Source organism: Panthera leo, chromosome B2, assembly GCF_018350215.1.
Source record: "Panthera leo isolate Ple1 chromosome B2, P.leo_Ple1_pat1.1, whole genome shotgun sequence".
Lineage (NCBI taxonomy): Eukaryota > Metazoa > Chordata > Mammalia > Carnivora > Felidae > Panthera > Panthera leo.
The window spans coordinates 73,338,650-73,358,159 of NC_056683.1; the positions used below are offsets into that span (position 1 = coordinate 73,338,650).

Consider the following 19,510-nt stretch of genomic DNA (forward strand, 5'->3'; position numbering starts at 1 on the left):
AGAATGTATTATGCTAAGTGAAACAAGTCAGAGACAGTAAATATATGATTTCACTCATATGTAGGATTTATGAAACACAACAGATAAACCTAGGGGAAGAGAAGGAAAAATAAGATAAAAACAGAGTGAGGCAAACTGTAAGAGACTCTTAAATGCAGAGAACAAACTGAGAGTTGTGGGAGGGGAAGTGGGTGGGGGGATGGGCTAAATGGGTGATGCGCCTTAAGGAGGGCACTTGTTAGTATGAGCACTGGGTGTTATATATGAATGTTGAATCACTAAATTCTACTCCTGCAACCATTATTACACTATATGATGACTTGGATTTAAATAAAATTAAATAAACAAACAAACAAATAAATAATAAAATCCATTGAAAACACACACAGATTCTGAATAATGGCAACATAAATTATAATCCAATAATTAATCTAGCACAATGTTGGTAAAAGCTACTCTTCCTTGAAAGAAACATGAATTACACAATAACCTTTAAAGTTGACACAACAGACTTTAGTCTCAAGTTAACATTAATTTTGGAATCCATAATGTCTATCACAGAATGACAAATAAAATAGACTTTGTCTCTCTAAAGGGCAACAATTTATTTGTAGTTATTAAAAGTGTCTGCTGTCCCCACCCTGCCTACATTTATTTAGCAATAACAAGGCAGTGTAGCATGGTGGTTAAGAGATCTGAAGTCAGTCTCCAGGGATTTGAATACTAGAAAGTCATTTGACCTACTTAAGTCATAGTTTCCTCATCTATCTAATAGGAACAATCATAGGAACAGTCTCATAGAGATTAAATGAAATAATCCAAATTACTTGTTTAGGATGGTGTCTAACCATGGTAGACACTTAAGAATTGCCAAATATTATTTTGTCAATCTCATATATATGTATATATATACTCTTATATGTATATGAGAAAAACATATGGCATATATATAGTGTATTTACATGTATGTATTTATCATTTCTACCACCAACACCTTGATTTACATCCTTATCACCATAACTCTAAAGCATTTTCTTAACTGTTTACAATGATGACTATGTATATGACTTATGCCTACTAGTAGATCAAAAGAACATGTAAGGATAGTACAGTGGACTTTGTAGTTAAAGCTCCAACTTCCATTCCCCGCCCTCCCCCCCCCCCCCCCCCCCCCGCCAAATAATTCACTGAAGCCACTCATGGCAATTCCATTCCCCTTGCCAGTAATTAGTTCCGGAGTGGGCATATGACTCAGTTCCCAACAATGAGAGAAGAACAGATGACTGTGAAGGGCTCTTGGCTTACTCCTACGAGAGAACCACAGAATGATATGATCCATCTCCCCTTGGATATCATGTCTGGAATGTGTAAACCATCTAGCTATCAGCCAGAGGAAGATGCCTTTACCAGCATGGCAAAGAGATATACAAAGAAACCTGAGTCTGTGATGAAACTGTTGAGTCACTGAGCCAAACTTGGTGTCTAACATACTTCAAAGCTTTCTACTATATTAGGCATTAAGTGCACTTATTAAGTCACTGTGAGCCCCTACACTAACTATAGGGACTTTCAGTTAGTGGGTGCTCAGCAAATATTTATTAAAGGGATAAAAAAAACATCAGAAGGATATTATCCAAAGTGAGATGATTCATGCAATACATATCCATTGAATAAATTAGTTTTTTAATGTTTATTTTTGAGAGAGGGGGGCAGGCAGAGAGAGAGGGAGACACAGAATCTGAAGCAGGCTCCAGGCTCTGAGGCATCAGCACAGAGCCTGATACGGGACTTGAACTCACGAACTGTGAGATCATGACCGGAGCCAAGGTCAGACACTTAACTTACTGAGCCACCCAGGTGCCCTAAATAAATTATTTTTAAGACAACACTAAGAGGAATAATTACCCAGTGTTACCATCAGGTCCAAGTCACAATCTATATTGTAATCAAGACTTAAGTGATTAAAGCATTGAGACTCTGTTGCTTTACCAAGGAATCTTGGACTTGAAATCAGAAAACTTGGACCCAAAAAATCAGTTGTGTATGACTCTGGATAAATAAAGTAGATGAGAAGGATAATATTAAACAATAACTCTTATCACATTTATCAAATGTTTACAATGTAACAGATACTGTGCTAAGCTCAGTATAACATTATGTCATTTAATTCTTATAACAACCCTATAAATAGATTTTATATGATGCTCATTTTTATTTCTCTTTATTTTTTTATGTTTATTTTTGAGAGAGAGACAAGCAGGGGAGGAACAGAGAAAGAGGGAGACACAGAATCTGAAGAATGTTTCCTGGATTCTGTCTCACTGTCTCTCTGTTCCTCCTCCACTCATGTTCTGTCTCTGTTTCTCAAAATTAAATAAAATGTTAAAAAAAGTGAAGAAACTGGCCATTAAGAAGTTAGATTTCAAGTAATGAAGGTACAAACAATTTAAGCAATTCCTCCTGAAGGTAAAAGTTATTTAAACTGGAAAGAGTTATTACAAACAACTGTTTGAAGATACTGGAAAATGACCAAAGGCAGGCAGACACTTGGAAATAATTTCCTCTTGAAGAGTGTTACTGAACTCAGTAATAACTGGATTTGTGGCATTCATATCTGGTGGGTGCTTCCCAATGATTTTTCCCCAACCCTGGACACAGACAAGTAGACCTTGGCTAGAGGTGGCAGATGACAGAGTTAAGAGCAACAGAGCAGCTATACATTTAAGGGGAATATTTTGAAAGCAATCTGAATTGAAAATCTAAATAGCAGATAAACACAAAAACCAATACATGTTGTATTTCTTTTTAATTTATAATTTATTCCTTTAATCATTTCATGATACAATTTACCATGAAAATGTCACAGAATAACTCAGATATATTACTTCTTTCTTTCGCACTCTAGAACTCCAAAACAGCCCTTATAGAACTTAAAACATCCATCCAAAACCCTCTAAAGGAATATATATATTACAATATGGTACCATATAAATTTTCTTATAATTTTAATTTTAATTTTTTTTTATTTGAGAGAGAGAAAAAGTATGAGTGGGGGAGGGGCAGAGAGAAAGGGAGAGAGAGTGCAAGCAGGCTGTGCACTATCAACACATAGCCTGATGTTGGGCTCGAACACACGAACCATAAGATCATGACCTGAGCCTAAGTCAGACGCTTAACCAACTCAGCCACCCAGGTGCCCCCTATATAATTTTTCAAATCTAAACATAATAATTGTTCTTAGTTAATGATAGAATGAATATGTTTTTGCCTTTCTAATATGAAAGATTGAGAAAGGACAGAAGGAAGGAAATGAAAGAAAAAAGGGAAAAAAACCTTGTTAGTTCTGTGGCAAGTTTATCAAAAGACTGTTTCTTAATTATCTGCAGGAATAAAAACAAAGGCCCATGACCTTAACAGCTTTTTATTAAGAAAACAGCTTAATGTTTGATTAAGGAATAATTAGCCTGGAGCTAAGGTTTCAGATCTATGGCAAAGCTTTTTTATTACTGTTTTAATTGTTTAATTTTAATAACACTATTTCCTGATTAATTGTTTAATTAATCAACGTGAAAATAAATATTGGTCCCTGCTCCTGCCTCTCTCCAAATTCAAAGTGTGGTCATAGTATAGTTTCCAAGATAACAAAGTATATTATTATGCATTTTATTTGTGCTCACTGTTGAAAAATTTTGAAAATATTTTGCACACAAAAAATTCTCTTTCTATCCCAGAAACCATAATTATTTTATGAGGCATTATAAGTTGGCTTCTAAAATAAACGTGTAAGACTTTATTGACAACAACCATCCATTCCTCTTGAGTCTGTGGTGTATTTTAATAATAACAAAACTACAACCCCACCCTCAGAAAAAGTTAAAGAAAACGGCCTCTCCATGGATCACCACTCCTGTGAATGCTGTAAGTACCCTCTTCTCAAAATCTTTTTACTTTTAAGTTTTTAAAGTCTTTATTGATTTATTTTGAGAGAGCGCGCAGGGGCATGGCAGAGAGAGAAGTAGAAAGAGAATCCCAAGCAGGCTCTGCACTGTCAGCGTGGAGCTGGAGCCGGATGTGGGGCTGGACCTCACTAACCCTGAGATTTTGGGTTGAGCGGAAATCCAGAGCTCCAGACTTAATTGACTGAACCACCCAGGTGCCCCTCAAAATCTCTTTTTAAAAATATAGTTTGAGCTTCAGAAAACTAAGCGCTGTGAGTCAAGGTTCAAAGAGAAAGCAGGCGGACAGTGCCTCTGTGAATGTCCTAATTAGTAACCCTGGGACCTAGTGCCCAACTTCCCACCGTCTTCCCTGCGGGTCAGCACAGGAGCCTCATGGGCCTGTGCCTGAGCGAGAGCCCGGAGGGCGCCCCTGCAGCTCGGGACAGAAGCTCTGGGTCAGGCCTTGCACACTGCACTCTTTGCTACCTTTTTTATTTGTCGTGGTTAGACTCTTAGAAACCACATCGAGAAAGCTATTGTGGAAAAATGTTTGGTTCCCTAGAGATTTGAAGCCTGTCACATGAAGGAGTGCCAGGTGCCCTGGCCTGTATGGGGCCTGTGTCCCTCCCGCCCGCTCCCAGGTGCACAGAGTTCCGCAGGGGCGCCCTTCCATCCCCATGGGAAGGAGCCGAAGGTCAATTAGCTTCCATGATTAGCACGTGGTCATCACCTGTCCCGCTGCCTGGCATCCAGCTCCCTAACCTCCGCTGTTTGCCTGCGGACGAGCTGCAGCTCCCGCCCTCCCCGTGGGACCCGTGGTTGGCTAACCGACCAGAGCCTAGGGGATGGTTCCGGCCAGTCTGCACCACCCCACAGCGCACGAGAAACAATTGTCCCCGGCAGCTGGGAGAATCTGCCAGGTTTTACCCATTTAACCAGTGCGCTCTTGGGAGGATTTGCGCTCCGCACCCAGCGGTTGGCTGGCCCCGGGGCAGCCCTCGGGGAGCAGCCCGGCTCTCCAGGGGAAGGGCCCCAGCCGGCAGCTGCACCCCGTCACTGTGACAGCGCCATCAGCGTCCGTCCTTGTCGGAGCACATCACCCCTGGTAGGTGTCTTTTTGTTCTCCGGTGTCGCGGCCAAACCTGAGGGCCCTAAGGCTGGCGCGTTGCCTTCCAGGAGAGCCTGTCTGCTTTCCTTCAGAGGGTGGCTGCGGCCTGGCAAGGCAAGCCCTAAGTTGTGGGGACCCTACCCAGCTGGAGGCAGCCACTAATTTGTATTCCTTTCTGTCTTCAGCAGGCATTTGAAGGAAACCCTGCTGGGTGTGTGTCCCCGAATGAAGGGTTGTCAATTCTGTGCTCTGCTTTTCCACTTAACCTCCTTCCCAGCACAGAGGTTCTCCTTTAAAAATCTGTTTTTGGTTAGAGATTTTTGTCTTGCGTACATCATCGTAAGTTTGGTCCACTGACGTACATACCAGAACCATCCCTTTCACTGAGAGAGCAGCTCTTGCTTCCACAGCCTCAGATAACCTGCCCCAGGGCGCAGAGGCCTTCACCAAACTCTTTGGAGAGAACACATTGTAGAAATGGAAAATTGTTTGTTTCTGATCCTTATTAGTGAAGTACATGTTGGAGCCCATCTGCCCTGTAACTTGGTGTCAGAAACCTTCCATAGACCAGTCTCGGGAAGGTTAGCTGGGAGATGAGGGGCGTGGCTTTTAATCATTTGATCCATTTAATTAAAATGCAATAGAATATAATGGAATTATTGACACAAACAGGTTCTTATTGGTTGGAGCTCAGAGGAACAACGGAAGAGCCTTGAATTATTTAGTTCAGGTCAGCCCCAGTTATGTGAAGATGTTTGGGGACCACCTTCTCTTTTTCCCAACCTCACCTTCTCAGGCAGCCCAACATGGCTTTGCTTTCTCCTCCTCAGAGACTGCTTTTTAAGTATTCCCAGTTTCCTTTGCCTGAGATTCTCCCATTAGCCCTGCCTTATCTCTGAGACCTTTCCTAGTATCTCTGCCTCTCGGGAAGCACCGTTTTCCTTGGAGCCCATGGCATTTCCTTGGCATTGCACTCAAGTACCCCAAGAATTGAGAGCTGCTGGCCAGAGTTGGCAGGGAGCAAGACAGCTTTGTTCATGGCTTTCAACTGTTCCTGCAGGGGCAAGACATCCATGCTCATTGTATGGAAAAGTAGTCCTTTCTCAGATGAGGAAAACTCTGTCACTGCTCAAGTGCCACAGCAGTCGGCTTGCCTGAGGTTTTCTTAGAATGGTGTGTTTGGGGCCTCCATCCTGGTGGCATAATAGAGACGAGATGTTGTTTGTTCCGTTGGTGTTTTTGGTGAGCTGTGACTGCAGCTGGGAGGTGAACAGGTAGGCCTGCCCTATGCTGGGAGAGGCTGGTTTGCCCAGGCTGGACAGTCCTGTGCTTCAGCACCACTGTGAGAAACAAAATATAATTGACCTGGCTCTCTTGACCCAACTCTGGCACTAGCAACACCTGGGATTTCTGTTCACCATGATGCGGGATGGCCGCTGAGGCAGACTCTCAAGCAATAGCATAGGGGACATGCTAGAGCCTTGCAGGGAAGCAGGAGTTCGTGGTCCTGATCCTCCTGTCCTCTTGCTCTACAACCTACACATCCGATTAGGGCCAGAGTGTAGACCGATCAGGCAGAATGCAGAGCCGGATGCTCACAGTGTTACTTGATTGTAGTCTGTTGTCTTCCTGGGCAGCTCAAGAGAGCCGTCCTTCTCCTAGAGGGTGGGCAGTGCCTATCTGAAGGAATCCTGCCCTGCTCCAGTCTACTATTTTTGCTGTCACTTTTTGGTGCAGACTAACGTTAACTTGTGACTAGAAAAGCCGTGACTTGTGGTAAACGTGACCAATAACACAATAAACTCACGGAGTCCCCACGACCCAGCATTTATTGGACCAAAAGTGCTGCCTTGAGAGTGGTGTGAGGGTGAGAGATGAAGAGAGGTGTCCATTTCTCCTGTCTTCTGTTATGCTTTACTAACAGACCTAATTTTAAATAAAGCAGCAGCTTTGGAATTCACGATGGGGTTCCCGGAGGGCCCCAGGCTGTGGGATTTAGACGACAGCCAAAAGGGATGGGCTTCGTGAAAGCTGGGGCCAGGTGAAGCACACATCAGTAGTATAGTCCGAGGACAGAAGGGGCCACAGCAGGATGCTCAGACATGCCAGAGACCCAGTGGGAACCCCAGGGCCTCTGCCTCCCACTCTGCACACCTACTTGCCTCCTGCCTCCGCCCTCCCTTGACAAGCACTGTGGCAGTCTCGGTGCCCAGACCTGGCCAGAGGGAGCCAGAGGTGAGAACACACGGTCAGTGGGTGTGGCCAGGGCCACCCAGAAGCACCTGGTGTTTAGGAAGAGAAATGAGCTCTGAATGGTACCGTTAAAGAGTTTAAAAGGATTTGCATGTTTAGATCCCCATTTTCTCCTCTTGGCTTAAAGTTCCATTTATGTGAAACCAACGAGAAGTTCATGGGTATTTTTTTTTCTGGCTAAAATGAGCCCTGCTTGCCTGAGGCCTGCCTGTGGGCCCATATCCCACGGTATGGTCAGGTCCTAGGGCCCCCCTCAGACAGTCAGTGTGGGAGATGGTGGCCACCTCCCTATCTGTCATATCTTACTCTGGGGACCAGGAGTCTTGTATTTTAGGACAAGACACTGACTCAGTTGTACTAACATGAATCTTTCAGGAAAGTCCATGGTGCCCTTTGGGGTGCTGACACTAATAGTGTTGGGAGAGTCTGGGGACATCTCTATATATGTAGTTCTGTAAACAGGATGAGTTCACACAGAAAGAAATGATTTTGACTTGGGGATGGTACTAGTTTACTACACGTGAAATGGGAGTTTATAAAAAAAATCTAAAGACTCTAATGAATTGTAAAGATGCAATGCCTTCTTTGTATGATGAACTAAACCACTGAAACTTTATGCCATATATGTCTGTCCATCATCTGGCCAGCAGCTCCTACATAAACTAGGTGATATCTTGCCTATGGTGAGAGTGCGCAATAGTTCTGAGAATTACAAGTAAACCATCTTTCTGTACAGTCAGTGTGAAAGCTGTCAACAACAGTGCTAGCTGAGCATGACAGACGAGCTGAGCACTGTTCTAGACACTGCAGAGAAGGCAAAGTTCTTGGTCTCAGGAACTCATAATCTGGGTGAGGCATAATAAAGAGGTACACATTAAAATCTTATGGCAACATAAAGGTCTACATACTATGCTATCTTCAGTATCTTATAATCTTTACATCTAATGTATGTGTATATTTTGTCAAAAACATTCCAATTTATTAAAAAAAAAATTTGTCAGTTTCTACACCAGTGAAATATCTCAACTTTCTCTCCTCCCCCCTCCTGTTCCTGCAAAGTTACTATCTGACTCACAGAATTTTAACTGCCTCACTTCTTGAGCAGAACTTTCCCTCTTGCCTTTCTTCCTCCATCCCAGAACCCCCTTCACAGCACACCTTCCCACACTCACACTTTGGAAGATTAAATATACTTGGAAATAATAACAGATCCTCTTCAGAAAAGAGCATAGTATGTCCTTTAAAATATACTCTATGTCCCAAGTTTGGTGCAATGCCTTTAATATGTATTGATTTTTAAATAAAGAATCAGCCAACTTTCTAAGAGACTATTCAATACTTTCTTGCTTTCATTTTTAAATAAAACATAAATATCATGAATTAATAAATATAAGAACTATACATAAAAATTATCAGAAATCTAGAAGCTTGCACACTTAGATTCAAACCACACAGAGCAAATATTTTCTAAATAGGCTATTTTCAATATCTGTAGTTTAAACACTTGTGCATATACAGTGCAACATACAGTGTATTACTTAGGCTAGACCATAACCCACATGTTAATCTAGATTGGATGATGCACTGGTGTTCTAGCCATGAGGCCCCTAATCCAAAGGTGGTGCTATAAGACATCTCTGTATCCTGACCGACAGCCAATGCTTTGTAAATTCACATATGCAACACCAGAAATGGGTTTCTATAAGTGAAAATAATAATCTATTCACCAGCATGATGACTGGTGAATATTAGATGATGATATTAGATGATATTAGAAATGGACTCCTTTCATGAAACTTTGAAAATGTGAATTGGCTAAAATTATTTGAGGCATTCTCTGCCCTTAAATGAATCAGGTGAGAGAACCCAAGGAGGCCTGTATTCTTTATCCTTAGGGATAAGACTTAAATACTGCTGTGTCCAGATTTGACCTCTGGAGAATTATGTTTCCTGCTAGGTTACAAAGGACACAAAGACCATGGCTCAAATTTTGAAGAAACAGGTTATCTATACATATGGCAAAATCTTGCATTTAAAATCTGGGCATTAATCTTGAATGAACCTCCCTAAGTTGTAGTGTCAGAACACATTTAAAAGGACTGAGAACTGGGACACTTATAGTACAGAACAGGCTGTATGAAGTATTCCACTGACACTTAGGTCATTTTTCTTGGTTATAGCAATTACTTCAGAGAGCATGAGAGTATAGTTTCGTATGGTATAATATAGTGTAGTAAATAATACTGTTAATTATAGCTTATGATTTGAAAGCAGTCACTGTGTATCAGGCACTGTGCTTTGCTAGGGGTCAGCAAACTTTTTCTTAAAAGGTCAAGTGTAAACGTTTTAGACTTTGGGGCCAGGAGGCAAATTGAGGGCAATGTGTAGGTACGTAAGTAACCATTTTCAAATGCAGCCATTAAAAATAAAAAATCCTTAGGTCACCATACAAAGAGCTAAAGTCAAACACTTGGTAACAGCCGAGCCAGAGAAAGCAAAGAGGAAAGAGGACCCTATTCCCTGTCACTGGCAGGCAGGAACTCTTGTTCCTTCTGTAAAATAATGAAGCTTTTATCAAGGGCCTCCCAACGCAAATAACATTTATGGTTCCAGATGGCACACTGCAGTTGTTCATCTTTATGTAACCGGATGATTAGTACAGAGCAGCAATTGTAGCCAAATCATCTGTCAGTTTGTCTTTAGATCTTTATGATAGTATCAGCCCAATATTTGGGATAACTAATGACCTGTATTTATGCATGAATTGATGATCAAGCTTTGCTGCCTCTAAAAGGAAACATAAGAGACAGTAAACACAAAGATTGCTTTGGGTTCCAAGCCTCTGGCACCAATGAAATGTCCTTTCTGGCCAACATCCTGAAAACGGTAGATGCTTTTTCTGGCTAGTGGTGCTGTGATTCTCTGATATGGATGTCCTTTTTCCTGGCTCTTTAAGCAGCAGCAAAATCAAGTGGAAATAGTTTTGTTATGTGTAGCCTCGAATCAGATGGCCCTTGGCTGAGTAATCATCACTCTGGGAACATTTCAAAACATTCAGGACTTGGAACTTTCCAGTTCTCTGAACATCCCTTACTTGCCAAGGTGGGGTAATGAAGGCTCTGGTAAAATTATAGACCGTATTCTGCATATAATAGCGAGTTGCCACATATTCCATATGAGGATTTCAAGTTGTAAACTATTTCAGTTCATCAACGACTGGTACGACTTGAATGCCTCCCCTGAGCAAAAACCACTAGGCATCCTAGTGTGGCACAAAACTCGATGACATGCTTGCTGTCCAAAGATAAAATTAATTCTAAAATTGAACTAAAGTCACAAATACTTTTAGCGTTAAGCTGATACACAGGATTAACAAAATGAATGGTTAGATGGTGTGTGTGTTATAATCAGAGTCATCTGAATCTATTTTTTAGGTCAGAAACAGTTGAATATTGTTCAGCTTACTATAAATGAATAGATTTCTAACTGAACATGTGAAATGTTTTCTATATTATTATTAAGTTAATTTGTTATAGGAAGCTTTCTTTACATGGATACTTTGATTATGCACAGCCCTTTGGCACCTAAACTACTTAAGATCTGGAACCTCTAACACCTCCCCTAAAAGAAGCTGTGTTTGTTTTCTGAGTCAGTTTTGTGATTTCCTGCTGCTCAGTGGCAGCTTGCACTCTGAGTTTACACGTCTCTGCTTGTGGTTACATGATAGGGGACAAATTGTGCCTGGTGAGGAGGCCTGTGAACTTCCTTGATGAACACCCCTAGGAGCCACAGACAACCCACAGTCACATGGCTTCTGGAGAGACAAACTCCCAGACACACACCAGACTGGCAGTTACTTGTGGGAAGTCCTAGTCTCCATTGTTGCTTCCTGGGAAGTTTGTGCAGAGAATGGCAAAATGGGAACCTAATATCCCACAGTTACGCATCCAAGTTAAATGAACTTGAATAAATTAGTATCCTAAATTTGGTATTAATCAAATTATAAAGTTACAATTTACTTCTCACATTCTGGTAGATAACAAGAATGTAAGACATTTTTAAAGCCCACAAAATAAATGCTATTTTAATACTCTAATAATAAATATTTACCAGATACCTACTCTGTCCCAGAGTCTGCCAGTCTCTTTCTCATATGTCATCTCTTTTCCTTTCCACAACTCATAAATAACAGGGCAAGGGTTTAGCACCCAGCATTTCTGAACCAACACGGGGTACCAAGGTGCCACATTGGCTTTGTAACCTTATTTGGAAATCTCTTTCAGGGGTGTTTAGTAGACATTATGTAATATGTTTTATAAGAGGAACCACTTTGGTAAAACTGAGAATGAGAACAGTTTGCTTTTGATTTCTTTTGGAGGGATTGTGTTAAATTAAAAGCTCATACACTGAACACAATGGGACTTTTCACTTGGGCAGTGAGGATAAGCACCTTCGATCTGGACTGTCCAAAGCAACTGTTTTCTTAAGAAGGAGAAACAAGACAAAGTTCAAGATAACACCCTCCTAATGGAACCAAACTGAACCACCCGCTTCACTTCCCCAGGGAGAATCTGCGTCAAGTTGAACACAAATATTTACCTAGATGTACTTGAAGAGGAACCCGAGACTCCTTCCGTGTGTGGACTGCCAACCTGCTCTGAAGAGCCAAGCAGTCATTAGATGTTCTGATTTAGTACTAAGTTATGGTTTCTATAAATACATTATGATACATACATTATATAAATACATTATATATTATATAATAAATATATAAATTAGTTTATATAAATGCATTATATAAATACATATAAAATATGTAGAAAATATATCAAAATATATCTAGAAACATGCCAGCAAGAATTTCACTGATTTTTTTTTTTCCACTTCACTATTATAATATTTGGTATTCTCTTAAATTTCTACTTTTCCCAGAAACTCTGCAAAGACTTGATTGCACTTTCCCTGCATTCAATCTGAGGGGCAGTGACAGAAACGGTGCTCATACCAAATAACAGTTTCATAAGGCTGGTGGGAGTGGAGGAAAGGCCTGGTCAACATGCCTTAAAGTGCTTAAACATGGATAAGCTGTGAACGTACAGAGGCCCTAGGACCCCTGACCAGCTCTCAAGTTGTACACTCAGTGTTACACATCCAGCAAGGTGGTATAAAACCCTGCATCCCCTTCAAGTACCCACAGGGTCAGCTATATAATTTGCAGGGTCCAGTGAACGATGGAAAGGTGCAGATGCTTGCTCACAAAACGAGAAAATAGCTTTTACCTTTTTACTGAAGTCTCTTTCTCAAGCTGTCATGGTGCTTTTTATCTGCATTTAACTCAGCACTCTGTTGGGCAAGGAAATACTTGCTGGGCAGGTTCAGGCCTTCATCGCCCGTGGGGCTCCCCCCTACCAACTCGGCACATGGGGTTGCCTCCAACTGTCCTTGTACCTGCACCCAGCCCCACTGTGGGGCAGAGGAGGACAGCAGTCTCTGGAACAAGGCAGGGGAGTAGCAGCCAAGAACCTGAGCCACGGAAGCAGCAGTATGGCAAGAAGAGGGACCATGTGTAAAGCAGGCTCCAAACCTATGTCACATACTCGGTGGTCTTATTAGATGTTACAAAACAAATTCAAGCATAGAAATTTTGAGAATTTCAAAAACAGTGACCACCAGAACATGGATCCCCACCTTGTGGAGCACTTCTGAGCATGGAGCTGGTACAGTCACACTGATAATCCCCATGAAGTCGGTCCTGGCTAACCCTGAAGTGTTTCCAGAGCACCTCCTTGCTAAAAGTAGACTCTTCAGTCCAGAAATTCGTCATGTGACAGTGATCTACCTAAACAGTCAGCAAAGAGACATTGTCCAAGAAGAGACTCCTCAAGCAGAGATGCTAGCCAAGAAGCCCTTGCCAAGAGGCAGCTCTCCCAATTTTGAATTTAGCAATAGATAAAAATGAGTCCAGGATCTAAAACCTTTGCTTCAGTTTCAAGAATTTCTGACTAATCACTAGGATGAACTTGTAAGTAGAAAACCTTCATGAGTTTCTTGGTGACAGGCTTAAGGGAAGGTAGATCATGAGAGAGTCGTAATCAGATAATCGGCACAGAAGCCACCAAGCCATGAAAATCCAAACAAACAAACAAACGAAGTGTTATCTTATTAGCTGGGCCAAAAACAAAACAAAACAGATGGGCAGAAAAGTGGCTCTGGGAGCCTGGAAAATAAGATCTTAGGAAGAGAAAAATAAGAAAAAGAAAAGCACCATGATAGCCATGAACTCTGAGCTAGTAATGGAACAAAATCCAGAGAAGCTTAAAAAAAGAACCATCATGGGTCTTGCATTTTCCCAGAGTTCAAAATTATCCTCAATGGGTTGTAAATCTCAAATAGAACTCAGAACTATTTTGACACAGAAACTACATAACTGAGGCATTGGGTTCAGTGCTTTGCATTGGCTACCATGCTAAATTGTCGAACCACCCTTCATTGGCCTCATTTTGCAGGTGGGAAGCCAGCACTGAGAGAGGTACCTTGCCCACAGCCACCCAGGTGGTGAACGGTGACAGAGCTGAGGTGTCTGAGCTGCCGGCCTCCATGCCTGTGCTTGACTTATGCTCACAGCAATAGCTGCCTTGTATTCCGCCAAGGGGCACAAAAAGCACTTGTTAAAGCCCTATGCCCTGGGGGTTTTTGTTGTTGTTTGTTTGTTTGTTTCTTTGTTGGAAATTGTAATCTCTAGAGCAAAAGAACTCAGGCAATGCAGGTAATGAAAAACAGCTCAAGGATATAAATGAAATCTTCGAGTTCCTTCTCTTTTCTCTCTTCCTTTTAGTATTAATCATCCTTTCTAGCCTTTCTGTGCCCTCATGTCCTACTTATAAAATAACAATGACGCCTTCATCATAGTATTGTTGTAAGGGTTAAAACTGGTAATCTATGTAGATCACTTAGCATATCCCTCCATAAAATTTGCCATTATCAGTATAAGTGTTCATGTTAGTGTTCATGTCAATTTTGGAATGGGAAAGAATGTTGAATGTGTATGGGCAGACACTGTTAGTCTCTTAGACTAAAAGTATGAAACAGCAGAGCAGAGTGTATAAGGTGGGTTAGGGAGAATTACGAATTTAGAGCCTAGTGCTGATTAAAACCTGTGTTGTGTTATAACTATCAAGCCACACACCTAATATGATTTATTTTCCAGTCGATGTTCCTGAAAATTCTTTCAGAGGCCCTTCATATCCTACATACGGCCAACTTCTTAGTCAAACAGGAAAAAATCTAAGGGAAAAACTAAATCTCAATGGACTAGAATCCAAATGTTGCCAATTTATCCACTCTAAAGTTTGTTTCTGAAAAAATTCACAACAGTACCAATTACTTGGCTTATTTATTTTATATTTTACCATTTTACTACTTATAAATGGCTTAGGGAATCACAATTTCTTATTTATACATTTTTCTTATTATCTCACATAGAGTAAAAGTTCTATTTTTTTTCCAATTAGTACAGTGAGACACAACATAAGATATAAATAAGTTGTTATAAGTCACTTACTTGTTATAAGGCTAAATAACACTTCCTAACATTCTCTTAGGGAATTCATTCTCTGGTTCCCACAAATGTGACCTCTGTAAGTTTAGAGTTTGGGATCCTAAAGGGGAAGCACATCCACCAGGAGACCTAGCAAAAGACTCCCATTGCACCTTAAGCTACACCTGCCGCCCAACCACCTGGGGCAACTCAGGCCAAACTATTAGCAAGTAAAAAGAGGAATCACCATCTTGGCAGGGGTAATCTACCCTGATCACTGGTCAGGAGGAGGAAGGACTGCTGTTATCCAGAGGGCAGAGAGAAATGCATTTGGCACGCAGGTGATTGACTTGGGCTTCTCTCAGAATTCCCTTGTCCAATAGCGAGACCCCTTAATATTTATCCATTATAAACCCAGCAGCCACAGCCTGAGAAAGGGGATGGAACCCCTCTAGATTTCCCACCAAGTCCATGCCAAAGACCAGAAGAGAAGCTAGCCAAGGGTGAAGGGAATTTTGAATGGTTAGCAAAGGAAGGAGAGAAGGAGTATCATTTGTGACCTTGAGGCTAATAACTGCAGTAGTGAGGGCAGTAGTTTGCCTCACTAATTACCCTCCTGTGAGTTTCCCTCAGGGAAAAAAGGCTCACCAGAATCCTGTAGGGGGTGCCCCCCGAATTTATACATAATAAGTAGATCCAAGCAGCATAAGGAAAGGGCCCTCATGGGTGCCGTGCCACAGTCATATCCTCCCTTCAGGACACAGATGTATCTTCCCATAGGTAGGAAGGTGGTGGCCTATTAGTCCTCTTTGGGAATCGCCTCAGTGGAAGAAGGCCCCCTGCCAAACGTCATGTGCCCTTTGATGACCACATAACATGATGACTGATCAGTGTAAGTCAGGGCAAGTCTGGAGGACTGTTCCAGCTTCAGCGCCCCCACATGTGGGGAGAGGCCTTGTTAGGATGGCATGTCAGCCCAATGTCTTCTTCTGCCCAAGGTTTCTTCCTCTCTTGCCTTCACCTTAATAAATTTCCTCTACATTAAGCTCCATCTCAGAAACTGCTTCTTGGAGAAGCCAACTCAGGGCAGTCACTGTTACTTAGATTAACTGTGAACTTTTTATCCAGATCACCATGTTGCTTCATCTTCAGGCCCTACTTTATCTGGTGGGTCAGAGGGGCATCAAGGAAGATGGCAGTCTTGATCTCCTTTGCTAATGGTATACACATGAGGGCTATCCACTGGCAAAGGACATTGTCGCAAGAGGCTCAGAGGCTAAAATGAGGAGGCATATTGGGAGCTTCCCACATGAGGAACTTTGGCAATAGGTTTCACAGAATACCTACAAAATGCTCGTAAATGCCCCCCTTCAGAAGGCCAACATTTTCATGCCTACCACAGAGAAGGCACCACCCAAGATTTTGCCATATGTATAGATATGTATAGATATATACATATATATATGTATATATGGCCCAGATATATACATATATATATATGTATATATGGCCCAGGATGGCCCAAAGGTGATACACATATATCCAACAGAAGATTGGAGGCAGTGGTGTTCTGGCAAAGGTTTAACAAACAGCAATCAATCCACAGGTAGGGGGAAGCACTGATTTGTGTTTGCTTATTTCTGTGGTGTAAAGACTCCTGCCATGGCTGATTTTAAGTTACCAGTATGACATCACTGATTGTGAAGTCAGAAAGAGGAGTGTCGCAGCATCCCATTACAGAATATTTCGACCACACAGGTGCAATCCATATAAATAACTTTAAGGGGGTAAATAATGGTGAAAGTATATAGAACAATTAGGAAGTGACAAGTTTTGAGTAGTACCTCTGTTTTTAGTATAATGTATTTCATTGTAATTTTATGTAATTGATAATAATGGCATATTTAACAACTGGCCCATAAAATTTCTAAAAATTTAACCATCAGCTCTAATAAGCAGGTAAAGGACAGTTCCAACACATCATCTGATACAGGAGCAGGTAAGAAAAAGAGAGACCCCTATTCTCACTCCTTTTACCAGTCCCCAACACAAAAAGCTAGAAGCAGAGGAGGAAGGGGGAGGAAAGAAAGAAAAAGGCATTCCCCCTCTCTCCTGGCCAGAGATGAGAGTAGGAAATGTTCCAGTTTTCTTTGCCGCATAATAAACCCCAGAATATAATCTCTCTCTCATGGTTCTGAGGGCCAATGGGGCTCATCTAGGTGGTTCTTCTCCATGAGAAGTTAGCTGAAGCTGCAGTCATCTGGTGTCTTGACTGGACTGTCATGCCCGAGATGGCCCATTGACATGTCTGGCCCCTTGTCAGAGGTAGCTGGAAGGCTGGGCTCAGCTGGGACTGTGGCATGACTGGGCCTCCCTCTCTCTTCACATGAGCTCAGTGCTTTTCCTTCTCCAGGTGGTCTCTCTACATATTATTGTTGGCATGCCAGATTTCTTACATGATAGCACTGGGCTTCCAAAAGCACAAAATAAGAAGATACACAGCTTTCTTATGACTCAGGTTTAAAATGGGCGCAGCATCCTTTCCACCGGTTAATATGAGTCATAGGTATAGCTTAGACTCAGTATTGGAGGGGACAAAAAAAGCGCATGGTTGATGGAGGGCCATCTTTGGAGACCAGCTACCATGGGACGGGGATGCCTGAGAGGTAATAAGGAGATAAGGTTTAAATTGGATTTGCAATTACCTGAGAGGTAATAAGGAGATAAGGTTTAAATTGGATTTGCAACTAGAGGTTACTTTTGAGATTGGAAAAGCTTACGAATTATTAAGAAAATTTGTTTTTCAGCTATCTTATCAAAATTAAGGTAAATATTTAGAAGTGTTTTCTTCATCTCAGTCAGGGTTCACTCTTGTTTTTAAGAATTAGCATCTTAATTTCTGTCTGAACAATGCACCCTGACAACTGTTTTACATTTATCTCATTTTTGTCATACATTTTAACACTCAGCATGTAAGCCCCTCCCATTTTCCAAAATCTTCACAATTTTTCCAAATGTGGAAATTATGGAAAAATAAGTCTTCTCTGGGACACACCCACATCCTGCTCAATTTTGAACAGATTAAGAAACAATTGGTTGGAATTCACAATATCTATTCACTCCTTTTCTAACAGTATATTGGAGGTCATTTGTAAATTATCACTGGGAATAATACACTGATAAAACTTATCTGTAGTGGTAACGTATTTGCCTCTTGACAGTTAGAAAAACATTTTTGGATGTATTATTGTATCCTAGCCTTGAACCACATGTAGAGGTAGACATTACTGCCTCTATATTGCAGAAAAGAAAAGACCTAGAGAAATTAAGCAATTTGTGTTAGGTCTATAGTTATGAGTACCTAAACCCAGGTCTTCAGGTGTCAAATTAAGTAGGTTAATTTTCCTGATTTAATGACCTACTAGAATCTTCCTTCCGAAAAGCTAAATCTTCCTTTCTCCAGACAGATCTAGTATGAAAAGAACATTTTTATAGAATATAGGAAGAATATTAGGTCCTAATTCCTATAGAAGGGTTATCCCAACATGGGCAGTATTTCTCTTCTGACGTTATTGTCAAAGCCTTGGATTTTCTTTTGCTTCTGTAGGACAATATTTTTTTTTTTCTTTCCACAGCCAAGTTGGTTAAGACTGAGTGTCCCTTACTGGAAGGGAGGTCATACAAAGCAGGCAGGACTCCGACAAAGAGGGTACTTCTAACAAGATCCAGAGGGTGATTTGAGTAGCCAGGTTGAATAATGGTGTCTAATTCAAGCATAGCTTCTTGAGCTGAGGCATGGCTTGTAGGCGTACATTTCTGCATGAAATAATCATTCCAGAAAAGTTTGCTGTCAAATACAGCCAATTGTAAGAATTGGCTTTTTGTCCAAGTTTTTAATTAGCATCAAAGTTTTTTAATGGAAGATTGCATAGTAATTAAAACCATGAGTTTTGAAGTGAGACTTGAGCTAAAACAGATTCTTCTACATATTGTATGTGTGGCCATTCAATAGTCACCCAATTCTAAATTCTAATTTCTTCTTCATAAGACAAAATAATAATGGGTCACTGGTAGGATTCAGAAAATTGTGTATGTTAAAGTGGATAATACAATACAGTTTATTATAAATATAAATGATATATTGCAATATATATGATATACATTACAGAGTAATCACCATGATAAATCTAGCATACAATCTGTCATCATACATAGTTGTTACATATATTAACTATATTTCCTATGGTATACATTGTATCCTCATATCTTATTTTATAACTGGAAGTTTGGATCTTTTAATCTCCTTCCTCATTTTACACATTCCCATGCCCCACCCCCTCCGGCAACTGTCAGAGTGTTCTCTGTATCTATGAGTCTGTTTCTGTTTTGTTTTGCTTGTTTGATTTTGTTTTTTTAGATTCCACATGTAAGTGAAATCATACAGTATTTGTCTTTCATCATTTGACTTATTTCACTTAGCATAATACCTTTTAGGTCCATGCATGTTGCCACAAATGGCAGGATTTTATTCTTTTTTATGGCTGAGTAATATTCCTTTGTGTGTATACAACATCTTCATTACTTTCTGTATTAGTGTTTTCATTTTCTTCAAATAAATACCTCAAAATAGAATTTCTGGATCATATGGTAGTTCTGTTTTTAATTTTTTGAGGA

At 40.9% G+C, this 19,510-nt stretch overlaps 1 long non-coding RNA gene across 1 annotated transcript; it reads right to left on the reverse strand.

Moving 5' to 3' along the window:
* Window positions 1-7,892: 7,892 nt before the first annotated feature.
* On the reverse strand, window positions 7,893-15,661 carry LOC122219083. The gene is made up of 3 exons (XR_006202251.1): window positions 15,485-15,661; window positions 11,899-11,956; window positions 7,893-8,144 (listed from the first exon to the last, which is right to left on the reverse strand). It is a non-coding gene; the product is annotated as an uncharacterized LOC122219083 (long non-coding RNA).
* Between the last annotated feature and the right edge of the window lie 3,849 nt (window positions 15,662-19,510).